The 24,860-nt window shown below is 34.7% G+C and overlaps 1 protein-coding gene across 1 annotated transcript in view; it reads right to left on the reverse strand.

Annotated features, from left to right (window-relative positions):
• Positions 1-24,860, reverse strand: part of NCAM2 (neural cell adhesion molecule 2) — a 571,781-nt gene that overhangs the window by 278,276 nt on the left and 268,645 nt on the right. The window lies entirely within an intron of this gene.

A 24,860-nucleotide genomic window follows, 5' to 3' on the forward strand; every position in this document is an offset into this window, starting at 1 on the left:
CCAGCATGGCAGGGAAAGGGACTGAACATTCATTTTTACAAGATAGAAAAGTAAAGATCCAAGACCATGACAATGGGATAGTAGAGATATTAAATATTTTAAAAATATTTTTCGTCAATAAATTTGAAATAAAATTGTTGAATATTCTAGAGTTTTAGAATATAAATAAAATTATGTTTTAATACAAATTTACAGGCATGTTTCTAAAAACATGATGGACAATGTACTGTGACCACTCCCTAAACTCCTGTCTCACCATCTTTTACGCTCAGAAATGCATAACTGAGCCTTCTGTAAAGTAAAAAGCCTTTACTGAAAAATAAAAAAATAAAAAAGGAAAAAAATCTGAAAATAAAGTACAAGCTTGCATTAGGCATTTGATGACTTCCAAATGGCTTGTTTAGGTAAGTACAGGCTGCACAGAGGTAAGATACAAATTTGTTCAGAACAAATGGATGCAGCAGAACACCATACAACACTGGATCAAAATATGATTCATCCTCTGTGTAAGGAGGGTGTAGAATAAATCAACCCACTTGCCAAGGCAGATAACAAGGAAACTGGCCTCTCTTGGTCTGGGTATCAGAAAAACATTTCTCAGATATATTAACCACTGTTCTGCCTTATCCTGGCTTTGAAATGTTAACGAATGTTGAAAATGGTTAAGGAATAAAATGTGAAATAAAAAACATTAGAAAGGAACAAAATATTTTTAGGAAAGACCATTCAAACATGTTGATCATGCATTTTAAAATGTTTCCTTAGAGTCCTCATCTTCTGCTAGTAAATTCTTTCTCCTTTTTTTCAGGAAACATCTATGGGAAACCTAAGTTGGGCTAAACGGATTTCTTCTTGACCCTAGCTTCTTGTCCTATTTTTATTTATTTCCTCAATACACACATAGCACTTGGCATATTGTAGGTGGATTAAATCTATCATTTCAGAAAGAAGCAGATAAAAGCGAAGTACAAGAAGGCAGAAAGAATAAGAACACTAGAAGAACCGAAGGACAAGAGAGTATCTACAAACTATAAACAATGCTAATTCTAGTGAGAAATCTCAGAATAGTATTTTTTTCTTTTAAGAAGTAACTAATCCCCTCAGTGAATTTAGTTTAAGTGGAATGTGTTCAACTGAAGGCAGATTGCAGAAGAGCTCAAGGGATTTGAGATTATTCTTAGAGTAAACTTAAATCTGAAGAGATGGAGGAGTTATTGGGATCAAAAATTTTTAGTAAATGGGAAGGGATTTATAAACGGGAAAAAAAGCTTGAGCATGACTATGGACAGAAGGGAAGGAGGCAGAAAAGAGGCTGTAAATGTGAAAGAAAAAGAAAACTATAATTCTGTTCATTCTGTTCCTCGCCTTTATGACATAATCCTATTTTCTGGCATCAACATCCTTTTTCCTTTGTTCTTTAGTCTGGCCTTTGACAAGATCTATTCTGAAATCTTCAACCCTCAGTTAACATTCTGTTGGATAGCATACTTTAATTTCAAACTTTCTAGGTGCAAAATAAATCCGTTCTCCTTATCCCAAAATCTTGTGCATTCTCCACATTTCCAATTTTGGTTCCCATCATTCAATTTTCAAATCTTGGCAATATAACTTTGGAAATATCTCTTGTATCCATTCTTGTTTATTCCCAATACTGTTTCCCGAATGCATGCATCATTAAATTTCAATCTAAGCTATTTCATCAGCCTCCAGATTTCTTTTTCTGACTGTGATCTCTTTAATATCTCTTTCCTCCAACGTGTTTCTCAGGCTGCTACAGCATAAATTTCTAAAACGATCTTCAACTTCAAACTCCTACTCAAAATTTTTCAAACTAGATTTTCTGTGCCAAATTAATTAATTCTTATACTAACTTTAATTGAAGGAACACTTATCATTTCAAGCTTATTTCCAGTTCATTCTCTCCAATGCTACGCAGCTACAGACAGTTAGCACTGATTACCTCCCTGCCCCACTGACTCAGGCTTTATCACCTCTGTGCCTTTGTTCAGTTTCCCCTGCCCTCATCTACCTTTGTCACATCTCCACATGGATGACTGCATTCTATCTTCAAAGCAAAATTAAAATGCCAATAATCTTACAAAACATTCTCAGAGGTATTTGTATAAACAAATAAATATCTTTGATCAATGGACATTTTCATTAAACAAAGGAAAATTACATCATTGATTATTCTATTCATTTCTCTTCCTTATTTGAATATAAATTCCTGGAAGTCAGGGCTGCTGTCATCGACCTCACATTTATTTCTCCTAAACTGATAAAATACCAATAGATGGCAGAATAATGGACACTTAACAAAAGCTAATTGCGCATCAGGCACAGAAAATTGAGAGTACTGACAACATATAATTTTGGAATATCTCCATTACCTTAAACTGAATTTAAGGATATCAGAGCTTTAGAGCAAAAGTCTGTCAATTATTACTTAAATAATTACCATCTTTGAAAATTGGAATAAATATAAATAAATAAAAACAGGACTTAAAAGATGTAGGCACTTTAAAAGTCAGATGCATTTCTGGGCAATTCTTATAGCTGATGGGTGTAATAAATAATATATTTTAATTATAATAAAATTAAATTGTGCATGGAATTAATTAGTTAATAAATATTAAAATACTTGGTTAATTTTTCATTCAGCACAAACTATCAATTAATTCATTAATCAAGAACATAATTTCCATGGACATTTCGGTGACTGGGCACATTATTATATTTTAGGGGTTTAAAAAAGTGTGTCGGAAACATAAAATTCTCTACTTAAATACCTTTGCCAATGGCCAGAATTGCTCTAACTGACCTCTGAAAATATATTTAAAATTGCATATTAGGAAAAACCTGAATAACTAAAATTTTGAGGCCATGCCTAATCATTGCTCCAGTAATTTAACACCAGAGTTTCTTGTGATTAGTCTTGTCCTGAGGCACCTACAATAGTCTTGTTTTGGACTTAAATGTCAGAAGAAACCTAAATGGTTTTCTAATGGCAAAAATGTTATTATTGGAGAGGATAAGAAAGATATAGTATATCTAATATCTATCTATTTAACCTCACCTTCCTTTCAGAGTTTTCAAACTAGGCACAAAGAAAGAGAATTAGGTATTCATAGGGGCCTTTATTTTAATTAGGAACAAAGATATTAAGCATTTCTAATTAAAATTTCTATTTGATATTGGGATTTCAAAATAAAATGACATTCACTGATGCCAAAAAATCTCATTTTGATGTTTTACTCCTCTTTTGTATTCGGAATAGATATCATGCCTATGAATAAAGCTTTGATGGGTATAACACTAAAAAGATTCATTGCATATAATGAATGTCATCTTCCTTGTGTCAGTCAACCACATTTTCGTATTTGAGTTAGGACTGAACAGTCACAAATGCCAGTGCATACCTTTGCAAGGAGTTCTTACTTAAGTTAAGAAAATGTTTTAAACCCACAGATTCAAAAATGAAGCCATAATACATCTGTCTTCTGTAAACAATTCTCAAAGCAAAGCATCTAAGTTGGATAAATTAAAACTTATTTCCCAAGATTAAGAACTTTTTGACTTTATTCACTTTGCAAATCACTCTTCTAGGTCCTATGCATGCACAAATAATAAGCCACAGTTTCTAACTTCAAGAAACTTACAAATCAGGAGGACAAAATTTCATAGAAAAGATAAGCAATAAAACAAAGTGGTATATATCAATTTTGACAATAGGAGACTTATGATCAAGGATGTTTCACAGAGGGCAATAAAACTTGATAAGACCAAACCGTTTGGATAGCTATTGGCATAAAAGAAAGGGGAGGGCAGTCTAGGTCAGGTAAGGTAAAATGCTCAAATTTTATTACAGGGATGATTGGTAGTTTAATACAGATGAGTTTAAACTCATGTAGACTATCAATAGGAAATTAGCATTTGAGACTAGTTTAGGAAAAGTCTCTGGAGGAACACAAAGTCATGGTTAAATATCTGGACTTAAAATTATGCATATTAATTATTTATAAAGAGAAACTGACATAAAATTGGCATTCAGTAAAGATTATTCAGGAGGTAGGATGACTGAAAAATTGAATTAAGGGGAAGAGGCACTTTAGGGTATGTTGTAATGAATAGCTGAATTGATCGGTAGCAAAGAATATGGAAAGGTAAGAATGGTTGTAACAAAAAAAAATGAGTTATATCTATGGTCAATTAGAACATTATGATTAAAGGGAAAATATCAAAGATGTTACAAATTTCTACTTCTGTGACACAAGATTCATGCATATAAGAAAGAAATTATGGAGGGGAGCTAATGTAAGGGAAAATATGAAGCTGTCGTTTTATTTCATAATTGAAATTGTTCTTCAGAATTGAACATGGTTAACATAACAAAGATAACTGCTATCCTAACAAAACTGAAATTAGCGTTTATAATTTAAGTAAGCACACAGATCAAATAACAAATATTCAAAAGGGACTTTCTTAATTCACAGGAATACAAATATAATGAAGTCATTGGCATTTCTAAATTTCATCAGGGAACCAAGAGCCCTTTGCAATTTGATACAGCATTTAACAGTGGCATTTAAAATGGTCAGCTTAACACCTGCAGAGATTAAAAAAAAAAGAAAAAAAAAAGACCTGACAATTTAGTCTGTTGCCTGCCTGACACAAAGCAGAGCTGGATTCACTTAGAATTCCAAAAGTTATGCAGAGATAACTTTAAAAAAGTTACGCACTTATTTATCTTGGTACAATGACTTGTAACATTTTCCAAGCAAGCCCTTTTTTTTCTTAGTGTTATAGCAAGAGTTAGAGGTGTAGTGCACTTATTTACTAATTATAGCAACCTCAAAGAATCTTAGTCAGGCCTTCAACGTGGAGAAGCGAAGTTTCAATCATCTACCTGTCCTCAGTGCCTCTTTGTGCTTTGAACTACACCTGTTTGTTTCCAGTGTCTTTCTGTGCTTCACTGTATGCCCCTCACATATAAAATGTGGTCAGTATTACCTGGCTCATTGTAGGCACTCAAATCTCAGCTGTCATATTCCCACCATCCTCTTTCCTATCTATTAATGATAAATAAGTGTGTGTGTGTTATTATTAATAAATAAGTGTGTGTCTATATCTCCCTATTCTCACTATTGAAGTCTGGAAGCATATTTACTAATACTTTTTATACATACTTGCTTTGAAAACATTTATATTTTTCAAATTGGCATATCAAAACTCAAGAACATTCTCATCCTGTCTTCTTATTTTTTAATTCCCATTTTAAGTGATACTGTTATCTACTGAATCTACTTCACCAGAAATATTAGAAACTTCCAAGATTCTCTCTCTCAAATATAAACACTCATCAAATCCAACTAACTCATCCTTTAAATGTCTCTCAAATCTGTCTCTGTTTTGCATCCGCAATTCCTTAATTTTATTTTTCACCATTGTGAGCCTGGACCAGTGATTCTTTGACATTGGCTTCAAAATTAAACCAAGCCAGAAGTTGGGTTCATTAGAAACACTGAAGAAGTTTTCCTTCTGTTTTGTTCTGTTTTCTTTTGGTGTGTGTGTGTGTTTTGTTTGGATATGGTTTTAATTCCATCCCTAGAAATTCTGATTCAATATATCTAGTGGAGGGCCCTGTATTCTGTATTTTTAAGTATCTTCCAGGAGTCCTCTCTTGCTACTCAAAAAGTGGTCCCCAGTCTGACCCCCTGGCCTCAAATGGGAGCATCTTAGTAATATTAAGAAGATCAGGTTCCATTCCAGACTGACGGAATCAGAATCTATAATTTAAAAAATATCCCCAATCTATGTCTACAATCAAGTATGATTAGCACTGAGTTTAAGTGCTTTAACAGCTTTCTTACTGGACTCCTTTCCCTGCTCTTTTTTTATTTCTCTATTCCTTTTTGTATTGCTTTTCTTATTCAATAGAGTCCTTCTTTTCCTCAAATAGGAACATGGTATCACTTTCTACATAACCACTTACATTTATCCTGCAGAGAATTAGCCACTTCCTTTCATTATCTTCTACTATCCTGTAGTACTTTCTTCAGAGCACTTAATACATTTCACAGAAAAAATTTTGATAAGAATTTTATGAATTTTGAGTAGAAAAGATTCATAAATATGTTAACTGAAAGGTGATATATATCCCCTTCTTTAAGCTCACTAATGCTGTTTAATTTAAAATCAATCCAAACCTAAGGAAGGTTGTTTGTTTCTTTAAGTTTCATGCCATGTTCCAGTAGCAGTTAAAATATTCTCAATGTCATTCACACACCTATTTTTATCCTACTCTTCTAAAATAGTGACTACATATACCTTATTCACCTTAGCCCATTTATCCAGCACAAGGTCTGGAAGATAGTACATGCTAAACTACTGCTAAATAAATGAAGTAATACTATAGTAAAGCAAAGCAAAACCAAATAAAATGACACAAACCAAAAACAAACTAAAATTTTTCTTACTCATATTTCCCCATGAATCTTTTTGTAGGTTTTAAGCTCTATTTCACATTTTGCCTATAATAATTTATAAAGGTTGAACCCAATAAAAAGCAACTTTATTTTTATTATAGATAGGCTAACATATTTTAGAGAAAGGATATATTTCTAAACATATAATTAATTGTCTAAATTAAATCAGTGACATAATTAAGTGGCATTTGATCAAAATGTGTTTATAGCCATATGAATGTTCAGTCAGTCACATGTACACACATGGATTTTTCATGTGTTCACAAAATGCACAAAAATGTCACCCAAAAGACTGGTATTCAAAATTTAATTGATGTCAAAAATAGGTCAAGTGAATGAAAAGAAAGGGCAACAAGGGTAAAAAAAAAAAAAAAAAAAAAAAAAAAAATTAAAGGTGAGAAGGCCCATAAGGAAATGTCAGGAAATGTTGAGCTTGGGAAGATTATGATGATTGGACAACATATTTTGTGATCATTAAGCTCCCATCACTCAATGAAACAGCACCGAGTAAAAATCAATTGAATACATACAGAGAATCTCAGATTATCAAGAAATTAAAGTGAATGCATCAAAATAACAAGGAAATAATTCTGAAATGAAGTGCATTATGATTTAAATATATATTTTTTTTTGTTTTCAAAACAGACAAAATGATATTTTCTTAAAATACATTATATGAAATTAAAAACATGCAATATGTTTAAGAAGGAAGTATAGCAGTTGCAACTCCAAACACATTTTATTGCATACAAGTAGCTAGCAAAATAGTTTATTAATAAAAGTAAAATCATTACATATAGTACATTAGTAGTTATGAAACAAGGAGCAATATGACCATCTGACTTTTTTTTTTTTTTTTAGTTTTAAAACCTATTCTTTCTCTTATATCACTTTATGTGAATAAAAGCAGAGCATATCCCTTTTTGCCAGTTGGCCTGGGGAGTGTCTGAATGATGAGTGAAGCAATCTGTAGTTACTAGGTAGTGAGGCCTTGAGTACATTACAAGACCAAGAATAGCTCACTCATCACTTATTTTGAGTGTGACATTTAATTAAAACTAAAATATCATGAAGAGGCTACTAAGCCCAAGTTCTACATCCAATCCAAGTTTATTTCAAAAGGCATCACTTAGACATGTAAGTTATTAGCTGCCTTTCTGAAGCCAGCATAGAACATAGTGTTAAATTTTGAATCACTGCTAATACCATGTGGTAAAATATTTAAATTATGGGGAGACTGTTAGCATTTGGCCTAGATCCTAAGTCTGAAAGCCTATGTAAGTGCTTTGTCCACTTGAAGTGGAGTTTTCCTCTAGATTAAGGTCACTGTGCTGGTTTGAATCTGTTAAGTGCCCCATGAAAGACTTTGTTCTTTTAATCCACTTTTGTGGGGGCAAACCTATTGTGGGTGGGACCTTTTGATTAGATTGTTTTCATGGAGATGTGGCCCCAAGCATTCAAGGTGTGTTTTAATCCTTTACAGGAGATCTTTGGGAGAGCTCATAGAGAAAGAGAGCTCTGAGAAGCTGAGAAAGAAATTTTGAAGAGAAGCTAAGAGATGAAATCCAGAGTTTTCCCCAGAGAAGCTAAGAGAGGACAACCAGACACAAAGAGAAACGCCCTGGGAGAAACAAGCAAGGACACACAGGAGCTGAGAGAGAGAAGCTAAGACAGAAGCCCACAGACATTCTGGAGAAAGCAGCAAAAGCGTCTGTGAAATTATTCAGAAAGGAGGAAGACACCCTCTTCAGCTTTAGGAATGAACATGGTTTGAATTACTAATCACAAAAATGAGTTCAAACAAGGGACCCGTGAAAGATATCCTTAATGTTAGTGTACATTAATTTCTTGCCCTCAGACAAACTGACAAATCATAAAGTTCTTATGATGTGAGATCTATACATTATAGAGTCCAAAATATTTTTATAAGAATAACCTTCTTTAATGTATATAATTTTGAAAGAATATTGCAAGGCATATGCCATATTGATATTAAGGTTTTCAGAAACAAAACAGCTTAAGTAGTCAGTCTTCTAGAATAAAACTGACCTTTATTATTCAAAGACATATCCAATTATTGACTTGTTAAATAATTATTTCATTCAATAACCATAGGAAAAATATTTCACCAGACTGAAAATTTTCTACTTTTCATGAAAAGAGAAATTTACATGTTTAAAGCCATTCTGCCTCTTTAAAGTCCAAGTCAATTGCAGGAGAATTTTATATTATTGCCTGAATGCTTATATCTAATGCTAAGATAAAGCACTACAGAAAGAAAATATATTTTACAAAGAGTTTATTCCAATGCATCCCTAGCAATATGGAAGAAAAGCCAGAGAAATTTAAAAAGGGAAAATTAGTTTGGATGTATAAATAGAGAGAATTTTTTTTCAGAGAAAGCATCTTAGGCATCTCAGAATCTTAGATTTTGATAGTCTGGAGATGCCTACAGGCTCTTTAGTATAGTCTAGCAATCTCAGGTTAGAAATGAAGAAATGGCCCAGTAAGTTTGTCTGTCTTTCTGAAGGTCCAGGATAGGGTGGATGTGGATCTGTGTTTGACTACTAATCACAAACCTGAGTTGCCATTGGATCTCCAAAATACTTGGAATAATTTATTGATACTGTTCAACAATCTGAGTGAAGGAACATGCCTGGTATCTCCTCAGAATGGAGGAAAGGTTGACTTATGCAGAATCCTTTCCAGAAAGGAAAGGAAAGAAGATGGAAAACCCCTTCCTCCATGGACAGAGCGAAACAAAGGAGAGATGAGAACCAGAAAATTGCAAAGACTCATTATTGCATAGCATGGCTTCCCAGCTTGGGCCAAAATAAGAGAGTGAAGTTTTCCACAAGTTGAGAGGAAAGCTGAAAACAAAGATAAATCAAACCTCACAACTTTGTATAATGGTGTGTGATGGGTGTGATGGTGTGTGTGTGTGTGTGTGTGTGTGTGTGTGAGAGAGAGAGGATGGGAAGACAACTCCATAGACAGTGAGGCAGCAAAGAAAACATTTCTGCATGAAACATTTAGTCCAAAAGAGAACCAGAGTTTGTTTTATTGAGCTGAGCTTCACTCTTCTGTGGTGTCGGAAGAAATAATGTCCCAGAAACCCACGCATACCTCATGTAGAATACAGTAGCTTTGGTCACTAGGCCTGCTATTGTGGATTCCCAGGTGAGAGACAAGTGACTGTTCTTGAGGCACAGACCAACCAGAAGTAGGAGGGAAAATGCAGTTAAATCTCGGAAGTCACTGGCACCAATGGGAACTGTGGTGTAACTGAGGCAGCATGGGAGGGACCTTGGGCTCCGACCAAGCTATGGGTAAAAATCATATATTCACCAGTAATTTCTCCAAAGACACCAATGCAAGGGGTCAAGGAACAGACCAGAGCCACAAATACTGCAGCCAAAACCAAGGACAAGATGGTTATGCATATATCTAAGGTCCCCTAAATAACTGCAAGTTTACATTTGCAAGATTTCCATTTCCCCTATACTCATAGATACTATCTTGGGAAGGTGGTACTAAAGATTGAGAGATCACCATAAATATACTGAATTAATGGAAGAAGACTGTATAGACTGGAAGAAATAAAAACTCTGCCTTTGGTACTGTATGCTGAATTTCATGTGTCAACTTGGCTAGGTTATAGTGTCCAGTTATTTGGTGAAGTACAGGCTTGATTGTTACTGTGAGGTCATTTCAAGGATGGAATTTTGTATCTATAATCAGTTGACTGTATCTACTTTTAACAAAGGAGATTGCCCTCAGAAATGTGGGAAATATCCTTATCCAATCAGTTAGAGGTCTTAAAGTCAGAACTGAAGATTTTGGAGGGCAGAAGGAGAGTTTCCATCTCAACTTCAGCACTGGCCCTTGCCAAATTTCCAGTCAGCCAGCTTCTCCTGGAGAATTTGGACTAAGGACTTCAGCATCAACTTTATCAGAGTTTTCAGCTTTCAGTCCCCACAAGTGTGTGTGTGTGTGTGTGTGTGTCATATATCCTGTTGGTTCTGTTTCTCTGGAAAACTCTGAGTAATACAGGTACTTTCTTATATATAATGTGGGTATATAAATAGTATATTTTTACATTTGTGAGAATTAAGTGTAAAGCATTTAAAAGTGTGTTTTATGAAGAATAAATAGCCAGAATGTTGACTGCTGTAATTGCTACCCCTGCTCTTACTTAGCTTCAGAAGTACTCACAGAAACAAATATGATATTGGTTGTGTGTCCATGTGTGTGTTTATCAAAAAGAGAAAGGCTCTATATTGTACACCACTGAATTGAGACTGTCAATCAAAATTGTATCTATAGTTTTTCTTTCCACATAAACTGAGAAATTCTTTACTTAATCTAAATTTAAATGATAGTATTTAAGCAAAATTGTTTGCCTCCACTCAATAATGTTGATTGACATGCTAAATAATTCCAGCCCTGGCAAGGCTGTACAACTGAATGTAAAACTTTTTGACATGTGCATAAATAATTTAAAAATTTTTGTTGCTCCCCTCCATGATACTTGTAATTCTTTGGTGAGGGACAGGAAAAGTAGGACAAAATTTGATATTGTATCATTATGAACAAAAAGACTATTGCCTTAGTAACCATTTGCAAATTCATGGACTAGACAAAGCTTTCAAGGTAATAAGTACACTTGGAGTAACCAAATTTAAACTGATACTAAGAAAAATTATAATTGCATCAAAAGTGATGAAATTATGCCCAGTTAGTATTGTAATAATCATGATTAAATATTAAAATATGTTTTGTGCTTCAGATTCTGTCACATGTAAGTATCACTCCTCCTCCAACTTGTCCTCCTGGAGAGTTGCTATTCAGAAATGGGAAATCTTTTCAGATCTTGTGTCTTGCAACTCTATTACTGCAACATCACATCACTCGTATTTCCCACCCTACCTTTGCTCTTCCAGAACTAAACTGTCTTCCTTTATCCTTCTCTCTGTGTTTCCACAGTTCAGGTTGCATATCACTCTGTCTAATTAACTATATTTTGAAGTAATTTTTTTGTTTATATGGCCATGTCTCTAATTAGAATGCAAGCAGTGCTGAAAAAGTAAAATGTCTTATTCTATTTATTAACCTCCAGTGTCTTGGTCACTGAATGCATCTATTATATTTCTTAAATAATGAATGAATACATCGATGAATGAATTAAAAATAATGTATTTATGTCTAAATTCCCAAATAAAAAGGTGCAATTCCATTCCTCATTCTCATCCTTAGGAAGGGGGAAGGTTATTATTTTACTTCTAATTTTACAAGATGTTCTAGAATCAGAACTGTTTTATTTAGGTATCAGACCATAATGAGAGGAAACAAATCTAATTATACATTAATTGATTGATTGATAGCAAATGACAGTGATTATTACTGTATCACTGAGTTCTGCAATAGGTTTCAAAACCAAAATATCATCTTCACATATTCATTAATCCTTTTCATTCAAATTACTACATCTCATAAAACTGACCTAGTTGTGTAGATGAAAACAAATATTTTATATTTTAATATTTTATGTCCTAGCATATTTCCTTAGCAGAAATATAAAGAGTATTATTAGTATATGTCAAATACATTTACTTTCAGACACAGAATATTCAAAGCAAGAAAAAAAACACATTATATAATTAACAATTAATGTTCAGCTTTATCTATCCAAGTTGCTTTTCAGTATAATTAAACTAATGTGAATCTGCCCTGTGCTTGTACTTTTAAACTTCATCAAATAGTTCCTTTCCTGACTCATAACAATCAAGATTTGCACATTTTCACTCTTAATCTCCAGCTACCAGATTCGTGATTTTATTTTTTGCACTGCTTGCAACTCCAAAAATTTAGAAGATATTGCTAGATTTCCTGGTCTGGTAAAATCTCAGATGGGAAACAAGCTACTTAAGTTATAACCAAGAAAATGCCACAGTACAGTTTATAGGGTACTAAAAGTTCCGGGAACTTCTGTCTTCCATCCAGAATGAGGGATAAAGTCACGTAAACAGTTTACTTCACTTCCACTTCCCTAATAGTAGGGAAGGTCTGGCTGTCAAGTCCATGATTATTCCACCTACTAGCCTTTGTTCCTAACCTCGAGAAATTTGTATGTATTCCAAAGCAATCACTTCTTTAACAAGACAAAAAGTGTATAGTTTAATGGAAATTCCAGACAAGTGATCTCTTTGCTCTATGACTTGTTTTTATGAAAGACTGGAAGAGTAAAAATTTTTCCTCCTATATTTAGAATCCTATAATAATGACTCCTAGGATTGGGCATCCCAAATCTCTGCAGAGTTCTATTCTACCTTAGGTGTTTGAATTTTTTAAAAAATGAATGCTTACATTTCCAATTCAGGAAAGTCAAAGGAATAACTTGCAATGACCTCTTCAAAGGTGCTTCTGTGCTTTTAGTAAAGAACAGAGGGATCTTCCTCTGCTAGGGTAACTAAGCATACACCATTATACCAAGTAATACTTCCATGTTATATGGAACCTCCTCTGGATGTTGATCTTATGTAGTTAGTTCTCACACACAGAAGTGCTTCTTCTTATTCTGGTTGTCCATTAACAGGATAATAACTTCAATTTCTAGACCAAGGAACTATTATGCCCTTGAAATACACTGTAAATTGTTCTTTGAATTGGACTTTATATGAGCCTCTGCTCCCAGAACTTAGGATTCCAGATACTCCTCAAGAAATGCATAAGTGATTGTATTAAGGTGGAACTTTAGGTCATCAACAAGTGTGGAAGACTCTAGCCCACTATCCAAGTATGGAAGACCCTCCAACAATCAAGAGTTTACAATGGTTCACTGTGCTTGCAAGACTCTATGGGCATCTCATCACTGTCCCATCATCCTGATTCAATAATTGACATCTAATGAAAGAAAAGGTCCTAATCTCAATTCCAGTAACATCTTGGCATTCTAGTCATTGAAATGCTACTTTTCTTCCCTGATCCTGGCCTACCCTAACCCACTCTACCATGCATTTTTCAAAATTCAGCTTTGAAGATGGCCTTTGGTGGGACATAGTCTAAGGAGACAATTAACTGAGTGCTTATTTGTCTATGGAGGTGGTCATACCCAAGGATCATGTTTGAGGGCTGACTTTTCAATAACGAAGCTGTATTTTGTTACTGGTACTAAGAACAAGAGCAATTCCAGAAGGCATAAAGGGCTAACATGATCTGAAACTTCAAATGACTATAAGATGCCAATACTGCAGCTGTGTCCTCATTGTGTCAATATCATTCTGATAGCTTGGCATTTATTCTTTCCAGGATTTCACTTGGAAATAAACTGATCTGATGCAAAAAATTCTTGAAAAATTCTAATATAATACACATGTTAACTTTCACCAGGGGATAGAGTGATGGTGTACATGTTGGAATGACACCTGTTTCTCTTTAAAAGAGACACTCCAAATCAAATCATTCTTGCCTCAAACAGATGACATACAGCCTGGAATAATGTAAATTCACTGAGGTGATCCTCTCATTCTGATGACCCTGAAAACAGTTCATGCATGTTTACCCTGCCTTAGAAGTTTCCCACTATGGCTTTTTACTCCACATCTGGTCTAGACAACTTAAGATGTAAAATTTGCTGCACAGTAGAATAGGGCAACTTCAGCAATGAGTGTGGTAAGAAGGTTATGGTCCAGATGACTGGTTATGGTCCAGACTATACATCCAACTTCTTTCCAGATGAATACTCTAGAGGAGGGAACCTGAGGGGAGGTGTGTCAACTGATAGACATGCCAATTTCTCACCTAGCTAGCAGATTAAAAATTCAAGCCAAAAAGAAGTGTTTATATTATAGGCAACTGGCCTAGATTTCTGAGGCAAGTTTACCAGGACTAGGAGCTCAGGTTTTAGTGTGAGATATCCTGGCTCTGCCACTCCACAGCTTTGTGGTAGGTTGAATTATATCCCTCAGCAATACATGATCTTACTTTTAATAAGCATTCCTGTGGGTGTGAATAAATTGCATATCAGACCTTTTACAGTTGTTGTTTTAGTTGCTGTTTGGCCAACAAAAGCAGGGTGGACCTTATTCCCAATTACTGGAGGTCCTACAAAGAAACTATAACCCATGGCCGTAGAAACCCACAGGGAGGAGCCAGAAGCCAGAAGTGAGAGGAATCCTGTAAAGAAAAGAGAAGACTCTGCCCTCTGATAGGAAACAAGAGATGCAAGTCAAAGAACCCCAAGGATTTTTTCAGTCAGTCCAAAATGATACTGACCTTGGTGGGAAGCAAGCCATCTAGTTTCCAAAATCCTGAGACAATAAATCCCGATCGTTTAAGCCAACCCACTGTGTGCTATTTTTCATAGCACCTGAAAAAAAACTAAGACAAGCTGTGTAACTTCAGTTAGGTTTCTTTATCTTTTACAATTTCAGATTCATCACCTGCCAAGTGGCAGTTTAATAGCATTCATCTCATAGATTTCTTCTGAGAATCAGAAGGAATTAAGAGGAACAACCCGGTGTTCTGACTCTCCAATCAGGATTGGGGAGAAGAGAAACACACCCTGGAATGTGGAAAGTGTAAAATCAAAACAGAATAAAAAGCCAAAAAAAAAAAAAAAAAAAAAAGCCCAGTTTTCCAGTTTTGGTATTGGGAGATATGATAACCTAGTGAGACTGTGGCACTCCTTCTAATGCCCTTACAAACAAGTTGGGTGTCCATATACATGTGAGAGATAAAATGGAGGCTCAGATCTGGCTGAGTGGTAGAATAAGGACATTCCCAAAGTGACAGGGATGGAAGGGAGGATGGGAGGAAGTGAGAGCAAAAGGAGTGGGAAACAGAGAAGAAAGAAAGAAAAGTTTGGAGACTTGACAGAAGATGATTTCATTTTTACTTCAATTGATTTTAGCCACTAATTTATCCATCGCAGTTTCTCAGGTGCTTCAGAATATTTTAAGTGTTTCTGGGTATAGGAATGATTTCATTTGTTTAATTGCTTGATATAAAATTACATGATTGCTAAAGGCACCAAGTAACTCTGTTTAGGCCACTCTTCTTTTGTTTTATTTTGATGTTATTTTTGAAAGATTTTCCTGCCAAACTACATTGTGCTTTGGCATCTTTTGTAAAACTTTTTGTTTAAAAAAAGAATGTATTTGGATTGCTTGTAGAGCAAAGATAGTTACATTTGTAGTGGAAAAATCTGTCTAATGTTTAGAAAGTGCTCTTTAATGTACGTTTAAGAGAGCGAGAGAGAGAGGACACAGAGAGGGAATGCACTTAGCTTTTTCTAATAACATATAATAATAATAAAACTCACACCACATTTAATCCATTCTTCATGAGACAGAACAGATGAGTGAGGTGTTTAAAAGAATCATAAACTATAGTTTACTCTAGTTCTGCACTAGTGGAGGATATATCATCTCATTAACAATAAACAACTATAGGCGTGTAACATTAGGATAACTATACAGAAATATTCATTGTCAAAGAGTTTTCCATGAAAAAAATAGAATCAGACAAGAAAAGGAATTTATTGACTAGTCACTCAATACATCTAGGATAATCTTTAAATTACTCAGGATGAAATTTAATATACTTAATAAGACAAAATTAAGTGAAAGTTTATAGTTTAAATTTTCTATCAGAGCTTAACAACTGTTACTCTGTGGATCCAGACTGGACAGTAGAAATATGTTTTTTGACCCAAAACATTGTTTTTTTTAAAAAAGGGTTTAAATCCTTCTGACAAGTCATTGACACTCAGGTTTGCATAGGTCTCTAACTCTCCTCCTCACCAATAAATGTTATCTGCCAGTATCTATGTAAGCATTAGACTTGCTGAGCCATCCCTTGCATACATTTACAATATGCTTTATTTCTTTTTTATTTTTTAGACAACATATGTCACAAAGAAAAAGTATGAACATAATTTCAATATTTAAAAAAAATCATTCTTTCCAACAAATGCAAACTTTAGAAACACATAGCACACCATTGACATTTCAACTGGAAATCTGTCTTATTTGCTAATGGGTAATGGGAGTAAAACTCATAAATAAAGTAAGCAGCATGAATTGAGCGAGATGAAAAGGCTTATATTGAATTTGATGCAAGTATAATTTTTTCTAGCATCCATTTAGAATTTTGGTGACTCCAAGTGTACTTTTTCCTTATAAGCTTTGTCTTGCCCAATTAGCTTCTAATGTTGCTTGAAATTCCCACTTGAAATACCTTATGTTGACCTGTCCATTTTAATCAAGTTAAATACTACCTGGGAGGAAGATATATTAGCTATCACTTAGGCACAAATTAGTCTATCTGAACTTATTACCACATTGTCAGCCAGCACAAAAGAGGGCCTTAGGGCAATGGGTCTCCAAATCATTCAAACACCAGGCTGCAGGGAGGTGTGGTACACTTGATGGAACATTAGGCAATACTGATCCATTACTCTTAAAATCATCAAATATATTTGATTGTGCTAAATCTGACGCCATTTAAGACTGTAGTCTAAACCAGAAGGAGAAATCAAAGATTTAAATAATTTAATAAAGGAAAATGTTCAATTGTGAACATTGCATCTATGTTAAATTCTAACAACTATTAGAATACTTCATCTACAGAAAATTTCATGTTTCTTGCAGAGACACTGTATTATCATCCTAAGGAACATGCAAAATAAATGTATATCTTTAAGGAGGTGTTGATGGGATGTTTGAAGAAAGTACTCAATGTTTTTGATCCTGAAAAGCCATCTACGGTAAAGCAGATCATCATCTTAGCAAAAATTTATCAGGAAACAAAGAATATACTAATTTACTAAATGTATGCATTGGCTGTAAGACACATCCAAATTTCAGATATGTTAAAACATGTTTAAAATATAATGAGGATGTCAGTTCCTAAGGAGGAGCTGCAATAATTTGTCGTGGTTGGATAAAGAGGGAGGTAGGGTGGTTACGTAGCGTTTCATTACCTTGGGAATATGAAGCTCCTCTGAACTGCAGATATACTATAGAATTAATCGTCATTGTTCCAAGGCATTATATGAAGTATATTAATTTATCTTATATGCATCAAGAATTGCATTAGCTACATGCTACTCTTAGGAGAACTGAGAAAATAATTACTCAAATCATTTTCTACAGAACTTAATTCTCTGGAATTAGGTAGGAAACTATTGAATAAAAGACTGATCGCAGATGTAGGCAAAATATACCCAGTGTTATCAGTTTGATTTGTATGTTATACTTATCAATATTACCATTACTATTTTTATTTACTTCATCATTGGAAAAGGAAAGGGAGCTGGTAAAACAGAGCAAAATAAGGCTTTCTCAAAAATTATCCTTATCTGACTTTTAAAATATTTCTCTAACCAACAGTCACAAACAAAAGAAACAGAGACCTGGACATTTATTTTGTTATCTCAAATTTCTTTCCCAAGTAAAATCATAAATTCCATTGTTTTTGATAACCTACATGTTTATTTAAAGTCGTGTGTTTCTAATTTGAGAGCAAAACATTCTAGTAAATGAAGAAAGCCATAAATCATAGTGGACTCTCTATATTCATAAGCAAGCAAGAACTCCCAAACATGACAGTTCATCCTGTGAGTTAAGTAACATTTAAAAGAAGAACCCTGAGAGATTTATAAGGGGAAAAGTAAAGTCACTCAATTGTTTAAAGAAAATCAAAATGAATTTTTTTAAATGGTCAAGGGATATTAACAACTAAATCATTAAAGGGACAGAAAGCAAAGAAAACCAGCTTAGAGATCATAATAAAGATCACCATTATACAACTGCATAGAATGGAGAAATATTGCTGTTTTATGAAATGTAGAAGTCAAAGTCAGAGAAGAACTAAGTATACGGACCGACAGGTCAACTAGCCTCTCTGTTCCTGAGGATGTCTACCTACAACATGGAAATAGCACTGCCTATCTTCATGGCAGGGAACTTCATGTATATATGTATATGTTTATGTATCTCTCTCTCTATATATGGATAAATTAATTTTTATTCAATTTCTATTCAGTAATTTCTATTCAACTGATTTGACAAAAACTCCAAGATTATATATATTTAATTTTTTACCTGGAGTAAGAAACATATATGTCTAAAGGAAAATACAAGTTCAGACATATGAACTTCCCTATAGAATTAAAAAAAAAAAATCTGAAGAAAAATACATGCACACACAGACACAGATGTCTCTCCTGTCTATTCTGTCAACCCTCTGTCTATTTCTGGCCCCTAGCCACAGGAATTTAATGCAATTGAAATTATTATATTAAAAATAAGTGTGTGTGTGAAAGAGAGATGAGAGAGAGAGAGAGAGAGAGAGAGAGAGGACAGAGAGAGGGAGGGAGGAAAGCCTATATGCAATCATAATAAGTAGTAAAATAAATTTCTCCTCTTGGTTAATCAAAATAATTCTCACATTCTATGATACAATCATAAAGAGTATGTACTGGACAGTGAAAGACAAGTAGGCGTGAATAGGAACAAATATGAATTTTTCATACTTTTATACATTAATACCATAATTACATAGCAATATGAATCTCCATAGAATAAGCATTGGTTACAATAAACAATATGATTATATGGTGACTCATTTCATTCAACTCACAGTTCCTCAGAGGAGAAAAATAATTCATCATAAATTACAGGGTAGTTATATTTCACTTTCACAGTAATTATTTTAGGAATACCTAGATAGATTTTCATTCCTCATAAGCATAGCAAGTGAAAAGCTGATGTTCCAAAATAAAATGGATTTTAAACTTTTAAATTCAATCCAAAGATTCAGTTTGAATTTGTATTAGTCTCTAATAGATTTATCTGAAATTGTCCTACAAACAACCAGAGTCTCCCTGTTTATTAACCTTTAACACATTGAACTTTGCTCTAGAGACAGTGCAGTGGAAAGAAGGCTCAATTTCAAATACTAGCTACATGGTCTTAGAATTCTTAACCTCCCTAACCGTAGGTAAAGTTTCCATCTGTTGAACTCCAAAACCTTGGATGCTCAGTGGCCATCTCCCAGCCCTTGCCCAACCCCTCCTTTCTTTGTGTGCAGATGTTTTAATATGTTTCCATTTCACGACCCTGGAGAGACAGTAAGGCTGATGGAATGGCTTGACCTTACATTGAACCCAAAACCAGAAGCAGCAGCCCCAGATGCTTATCAGGGCAGGGCACTCTGCACAAAAGTTGCTTGCTACATGCTTTTGCTCAGTGGCAGAGCCCCCTAACCCTGGGCTGTAAGTATGCTAGCTATAACAGTAGGGGCTCTCTCCTTTCTGATGTGAAGTGGGGCTTCTGGAGCTGCCATCCACCGACCCTGACCTGACTCTGATTCAGGAGACAGGTCATGATGGGATCTCTTCCTCTGCTCTTTTGAATGTTTTGTGCTGTGTAAACTTAAAGCAGTCATTTGCTGAAAGTCTCTGTTGTGCCTGAGCCTGTGATCCCACGATGCACCATACAGCAACTTGCTGCACAATTTCTTGCTTTCAGTTCTTCAAACTTCTAATGCATATGTTTGATATCTAAATTAGTGGTAGTAATAAATCTTATAGCAGGCTTTAATGTGAAAATTAAATAGAGGGAGTAGACAATTTAATCACAGAAATGCTAACATTAGGCACAAAAAGCTGAAATGGCTTAAATGGATAATAACAACAGTGCCATTAAATCCATAAGTTATTAAAAATGCTTGAAATATCAGCAAACATTCTATAGCTATATATACACTTAAAAATTAAAAAATTGTTTCTGAAATTAAAAATTTGAACCAAATATTCAGAATAAGGAACTTGCATTGGACTAACTAATAACTTTTCAGTGATTCAGTGTGATATTTTTCATTCAATGTTATTAATCCCAGAAATCTAGAATGTGTAGTAAATTTGAAACAGGTGAGAAAAAGCTTGTAGATTTATGTAAAATTGGTTATTAAAAAAGAGAACTTGTGTTAAAAATTAATTAATAGCACTACTGTACATACATTTATTTGTGTATTTATAAACATATTTCTGTAACCTCTCTGTATCGAAAGCTCTCTTTTTTCTTTTTCTATATTTCTTCCTCTCTCTCATCCATCATCCTTCTGTTTTTTTTTTTTCTGACCAACTGTACTGTCTACTGCTGGACATCAAATTACCCCATACTTAGCGGCTTAAAATGACAAGTATTTATCTCCCAGTTTCTGTGGATCAGGAATTCAGGAGTGGCTTGGCCAGATGGTTCTGGCCAGGGCCTTCCATGTGTCTTGACTTGATATGGCAGCTGGATGATTCACTTCCAAGATTGCTATTGACAGGAAATCTCAGATTCTTGCTACATGAGCCCCTCCACAGGCAGCTTGGGGTCCTCATGATATGGCAGCTGACTTCCTCCAAAGTGGGGCATCCGAGAGACAGCAAGTGAGGAGGAAAGCAGAGTGCCTTTTATTGTGTGCTCTCCAAAGTAGCACAATGCCATTTCTGCTTTATTACATTTGTTAGAAATGAGTCACTAAGTACAATCTGCATTCGATGGGAAGGAATTAGGCTCCATATTTTGAAAAGAGAAGTTGCAAAAGATTTATGGACAAATTCTAAAACCCCCACATCTATCATCTACTGACTCATATCTCACCTACCATCTACATATCTACCTACCTATCTTCCTTCCTGTCATTCATGTATCATCTACCATCTACCTAGCTACCCATAGTCCTAGCTCTCATTTACCACCCACCTAATTTCCTCTTTCTCTGTCACTCTGGTGGGAGAAAAAGAGAAATGAAGAATGTAACTGAAGATTTCCTAACAAAAAGTATCCAAGAAATTGAAGTATAAAATAAGCAAGTAAGTGATAGACTCTGATATTTGAAAAATGATTTTTGAGGAATAGTACAGAACTTTTAGGCACATGTTTAAAGAGGCAACCTCTGGTAATTAGAGTTCAAAGACAAAGATGTACTAACTTGCATAATCATGCCTGGTCCTGATAACCCTACTGAAGAGATGGCACATCTGGACAGAGAAGCTTTATGTCATTACATGTCTGGATGATGAGTTGGCTTCTCATGTGCATCCAATAAAAGGGAAAAGACTGCCTGCTATGACTAAGAGAAAAAAGAAACAATTATTCTGGATTTCATGATGATTAGATATCACTTTGGGAATTAATATACTGGCATTATTCTGGTATCCTTTGGTTAAAAAGGGAATCTTCCTTCTGATGCACATCAACTCACAGATCTGGCAAGACTGAATTACCTAACTTGAAAAATTGAAGGCCAATCCAGGATGAAAACCTCTGACCTGAGCAGAGGTTCACAATTTTACCTACACAGTAGAATAAGCAGGGCATGTAGGAGGGAGATGAAGGGAGTTAAACTGCCCAGCCTCCAACCCCAATCCCAAAAGATTTTGATTTAATTGATTTGTGTAGGGCTCAAACATTGGCTTTTTTAAAAAAATAAAAAATAAAACTCTAGGTGATTCTAAAGTGCAGGCAGGGTTGACAACTATTGATCTAAAGAGTAACTACCTCGGGATCACACTAGAATCCAGCCAGATTCAGATTCAGAAAGAATCCTGGAAAAAGGAATGAATACTCTTCTTTTCCTGTATCTCGTAGAATACAGCTTCTAGCAACTTCTGTATCCAATTTCAAAAATTAGCTTCCTCCTCCCTCTTTTTCTCAACTAAAATCCATGGCCACGAGCCTTCAAGAAAAGATGTAACTGACTACAAATACCTTAAACAAATTCATAACACTTTCCTTGGGGGACAGTGAGAATCATAATGGAACAATAAGAATAATATTCTCACAGCTTTACTAAAATACTCTATATTTGGTTATAGTGTTAATCAATATAAGTACTTCCTGAAGCTAGTTGTTTCACATGGAATAATTTATTACTCCCTATAAACCAGGAACTTATAAACCTTTAATTCAGTAAGAAAAGAAAAATAGAACAAAAAGTTTTAGAAATTACAATCTGCTAATATCTTTCATTCTGTGTTATAGGACACTTAGCATTATAACTGTATAAAAATAAAGCTAAATGTTATAAATTCTAGGATAAAAATTTAAGATTAATTTCAAAATGAGTTCCTTTTTCCTCATTCATTATATGACGCTCCTTCAAGTCTCTGGAGAGCTACCTGAATTGTGCAACAAGCTAATTCAATATATCATATATTATCCGACTGCCAAGTTCTCTGTGGCTTTTACTCATTCCTCATTAAATCACTGTTCTCAGTGACTTATAATACTTTATATGTGATAGTTACAGAAGATTTATTTCAATAATAAACATGAAGTAGTGAGGGACAATATAATTCTAGAATATACATTGTCTACTTCAATATAATGATATGTTTAACATCAAATGGACACAACACTACTTTTAATGGGGTTGATATAAACATGGAGAGTATTATAAGCAATAATGGGAACAGATATTAATCATATCCTTTTCTTGAATGAAGGGATATATGATTCACAAGGTTTCTGTCAAATAGTTGAATCAAAGTGAAGGAAGAACCCATCATGACCCTTCACAGTTGGCCATCAATGTGAGATGTCTGCTCTGAAAGTGTTGGGAATACTACATTTGGATGGAAAGAGCTGGAGAGTAACAATCTAGGATTGTTGGGGGAAAGAAGCAGTCTAGCAAGCATAGTAGACCATATATGAACTTCCTGGAATAAATCACCTTGCTTTCCTGGTATATATCTGTTTGTTTATAATACATTTGTTGCTTATTGTATGCACTTTTAGAATATCTTATGTTTAAGGTAGTTCTAGAAACCAATGTAGTTCTAGATATTAAGATTTTGAGTGAAGCCGAGGAAGAGAAATCACTGTTGGGAATGTATAACTTGGGAAGCAGTAATGAGAAAGAAGTGGCCCCATATGGCCTAGGTGTGGTGGAACTGGATAGATACAATCTATTCAATTCCACCTCTGGTCTCAGGGTTAGAGAAAATGAGGTGACTTAGGTCAGGTGACAAACAGTGTCAGCATAAATAAGAAAGGGTATAATATATAATATACAAATATACAATACACAATATGCCATTGTGTTACTACTGTTATTGTAAGGCATATTAATAGTCAAAGATACCAGTTTTTTTAAATGAAAAATTCTAGGACAAATTATGGTTCATGAAGACATCCTTGATTTAAGTAATAAGACTTAAGCGAGATTAAAGAGCATCTTCCCAAAACTTCATGTCTACCCAGAAACTCAGAATATGACCTTATTTGGTAGTAGGGACTTTGCAGATGTATTATTTAAAATAAGGTCATACTGAAATATGGCGGGTCCTAAATCCAATGACTGGTGTCCTTATAAGAAGAGGAGAGAACATAAATACAAAGAGAGAAATAGGTCATGTGAAGATGGAGGCAGACATTGGAGAGACAGAGCTACAAACCAAGAAACACCAAAGATTTCCAGGAACCACCAGAAGCTAGGAAGAGGCAAGAAGGATTCTTCCCTAGAGGCTGTCTGTGATTCAGATCACCTTGGAAGCTTTTAAAAGATACCAATCTTGGGTCCCATCCCAAACCAATTAAATATGAAAATTGAGGGGGGCACATAGGCATTAGTCTCATGTGCACCCAGGATTTAGACCCATTGTCCTTTATCGTTCCCATGCTTTATTGTTTATGTGAAAGATAGAATCCATCTCCACTTTCTGTGAATAGTACACATCTTAATTCTCTATTCTTTCTGTCACAAGGCTCCCAGCTACATGTGCGCTTTTTGGCTTTTCTAGAGGATGGGCTCTAAGGTCTAAATGTGCCAGTCATTTACATTACCACCTTCTGCAGTCTATGAGTGCTTGCCAATAGCCTAAACTTCTTTTCAGAAACATGGTCTTAGGTAGTTCTTTAAGTTAGGTGACTATTGGTAGTACCATGCGACTATACAACTGTCCACACCAACATGAGCACCAGGTATGAGTGCCAAAGCCTAAGCTACAAATGTAAAAGGACAAGCAGCTTCAGTGTCTTCCTTCTTGACATGTTTTAAAAATAAAATAAATCCTATCAACTGGTTAGCCTGAGCATGCCCATAATTTTTAAACTTGTAAAAGTCAAATACAGCAGCAAACCCGTTTCAATCAGTAATAATGGAACCTCTTCTATGAATTTTTTTCAAGGTGTAACTCTCTTTCTCCAATGGTCTGGAGCATATCTATGCATTCTAATTTCTTCCTCTAGTTTTGAGATTTTGCTCTTCATTAATAGAAGTATTGATGTCCTCTTTTGGACTCTGAGGTTGATGCAAACTTTTCCTGCACTGACATTAAACAGTTTCTTTGGTTTTTAAAACCTTGGAAATATCTGC

The sequence above is a fragment of the Choloepus didactylus genome, chromosome 1 (assembly GCF_015220235.1).
Source record: "Choloepus didactylus isolate mChoDid1 chromosome 1, mChoDid1.pri, whole genome shotgun sequence".
Taxonomy (NCBI): Eukaryota; Metazoa; Chordata; class Mammalia; order Pilosa; family Megalonychidae; genus Choloepus; species Choloepus didactylus.